Genomic DNA, 3,137 nt, shown 5'->3' on the forward strand with positions numbered 1-3,137 from the left:
CAGTGGCGTGGTCAGGGCTCACTGCAGCCTCGAATTCTCAGGCTCAAGCGATCCTCCCACCTCAGCCTCCCAAGCAGCTGGGACTACAGGCGCGCGCCACTGCGCCCGGCTAATTTTTAATTTTAATTTTAGTAGAAACAGAGTCTCAGTATATTGCACCGACTAGCCTTGAACTCTGGGGCTCAAGCCATCCTCCCACCTTGGCCTCCCAAGTGCTGGGATTATAGGCATGAGCTACCACGCCTGGCCTTCATTTATTCGTGAGCTCTGTTAGCGCATCTTACAGGCGGGTCAGTGTTGATGCTTAGTAAATATGAGCAACCAAACCATTGTGGTATCGTTTTACTTCTGCCTGCCTGCCTTCCTTCCTTCCTTCCTTCCTTCCTTCCTTCCTCCTTCCTGTTTGATGAATGAGTTATCGTTGACCTATAGTGTCAGATATTGGGGTGAGCACAGGCGATACTTACCGATTTGAATATGCCACAGGTTCAACCTCCAATTTCAGTGGGGACAGATAAGTAAACCGAGCATGTTAATTAAGTTGGAGCCAGAAGGTGTGTTTTCAAATCCTGGCTCCTACTTACAAACTAGAAGACCTTATTAAGCCAGTTACTTAATCTGTCTGTGCCTCAGTTTCCTTATTTGGAAAATGCGAATAATGACAATACTTACCTGATAAGGTTGTTGTGAGGATTAAATGGATTAATGGATACAGGTTGCTGTGATTAGAACAGAGGCCAGCACATGTTTGAAATAAAAAGGTAGCACACCGTGGTATGTACAGAGTTGGAGGGAAACAACCGGTTAGACTGGGGGTTTCTACACAGCCTGAGGTGGGCGAGGTGAGGCAGGGAAAAATGCCTGAAGAAGCTGGCTCCCCACTAGACTATGATGTCAGAGGTCTTTTCTAATCTTTTTTTTTTTTCTGTCTCCCAGGCTGGAGGGCAGTGGCATGGTCATAATTCACTGTAGCATCAAACTCCTGGTCTCAAGTGATCTCCCAGTTAAGACTCCCGTGTAGCTGAGAGTACAGGTGCATGGCACTATGTCCGGCTAATTTTTTAAAATGTTTTATTATTTTTTTGAACTCCTTACCTTAACTCACAGTTCTGGAGGCTGGGAAGTCCAAAATCGAGGCAACTGTATTATCTCTCACACAACAAAATTGCATGTATGTTTACCTTCAGTTTACAAATATGGACACTGAGAGCCCTAAAGCTGAGGTTACCTGCCGTGAGGGGTAATTGGAGGGACAGAACTAATAGGATAGATGTATATATGAAGGGAAGTTTACTAAAGAGAGTTTCTGTTGTTTATAAGCCCATTCAGTTTACAGTGTTCTGTTATAGCAGCCTGAACAGACTAAGACACCCGTGGTATTCTAAGCATGGTCTGTGGACCTCAGCATTTCCATCACCTGTGAGCTTGTTAAAAATACAAATTCTCTGGTCCTGTGCAGACCTACTGAATCAGAAACTGAAGGTTTGGGTGTACTCTGCAAGGCACTGGCCCAGTCCAACTCCTTATTTTCCAGATAAGGAAATTGACCCCTGTCCCCTCTTCTGATACCCCTATGTTATAGCCAAGTTAACCTTTCTAATGCAGTGTTTTGGGATTGAGGGCTTAGAACAAATACCAAAGGGCACCACTTGTCTCAGTCATTTTATGCCACTGTAACAGAATACATTGGCTCACAGTCTGGAGGGTGTGAAGTTCAAGATCAAGAGGCTGGCATCTGGTGAGGGCCTTCTTGCTGCATCATCACACTTACTGCTTCATCACGTGAATATCTCCCATTCGGCCCCACTTCCCAGCACTGTCGCATTGGAGATTGTTTCCAACACATGAATTCTGGGGGGCACATTCAAATTACAGCATCATTGTAACCTAATATTTGCTAGATATTCCAACTCTCTATCTATACCTCTCGCTCCAGCATAGGCATTCTTAGATCTTACAGATTGTTCTGATAGTTAAAGGTGGATGGGGTGATGATGCAGATAATATAGGAAGAGGAGTCAAACTGCAGGCAAGAAGAATGGTTAGGATGCTGCCATAGCCACTGAACAAACAGCCAAACTGTGTTGGGGCTAGTGAAAATGGAGAGAGAATAGACTCAAGAGAGGGAAAGGTAGAAAGGACAGAGTTTGGAGGCTGATTGGATTCGAGGGAAGACTTGGCCTGACAATGGCAATTTGGGTACTTGAAGTTTAGGCATAGATCATTCAGGGAGTGTGAGTGAAGCAACGTGGGGCAAAGCCAGAGGATGGAACTCAGAGGAACACCCAAATTTAAAGAACTAGGCCAGGCGTGGCGGCTCACGCCTGTAATCCCAGCACTTGGGGAATGCTGATAGAGATGAGACACAGAGAGCTAATACAGGAGGGGATGGGAGATGAGAGAAAGGACCCCACCTCCCAAGTGACAGGAGGAGGGGAGAAAAGAGTAAGGACAGATGCAGATAAATTCGTAAGGTACTTTGGCAGGAAGTTGAGGGAGTGAGCAGGAGCCAAGGTCATTGGCTGAGAGTAAGGGGAGAGGGTAGAATTGGAGATTTGAGAGACAGCAGGTGCTTAGTACATATTAATGGATGGGCAGACAGATGGGGAACAGTAGAGGACACTGACTTGGGAAACACGACAAGATTGTGGGACCTCACAGGAGATTATCTGTGCCTGTCTGTGGCTATCTGACGGGATCTCTAAGTACACATCCTTCCGTGATAACTGGAGTAGGGAGAGGCACTTGTGAAGCATGGCAAAGGAGAAAGAGTGACAGCAAGGATTGTTCCCCATCAGTTTTCTGTAATATGTAATAGCCTGGGTCCTAGAACCTTAGGGCAGGAAGAGGTATTGAGTAAACCCTCTTATTTTACAGGGGAGGTGTGGTAGTCTGTTCTCACAGTGCTATAAAGAAATACCAGAGACTGGGTAATTTTTAAAGAAAAGAGGTTTGATTGGCCCTTGGTGGCACTGGCTGTACAGGAAGCATGGTGCTGGCATCTGCTTGGCTTCTGGGATGACCTCAGAAGACTTAGAATCATGGCGGAAGGTGAGGGGAAGCAGGCGTGTCACATGACCAGAGCAGGAGAAAGAGAGTGAGGGGCAAGGTACTATACACTTTTAAACAACCAGATC

This window comes from Rhinopithecus bieti, unplaced genomic scaffold (genome assembly GCF_001698545.2).
Source record: "Rhinopithecus bieti isolate Rb0 unplaced genomic scaffold, ASM169854v2 scaffold_1530, whole genome shotgun sequence".
Lineage (NCBI taxonomy): Eukaryota > Metazoa > Chordata > Mammalia > Primates > Cercopithecidae > Rhinopithecus > Rhinopithecus bieti.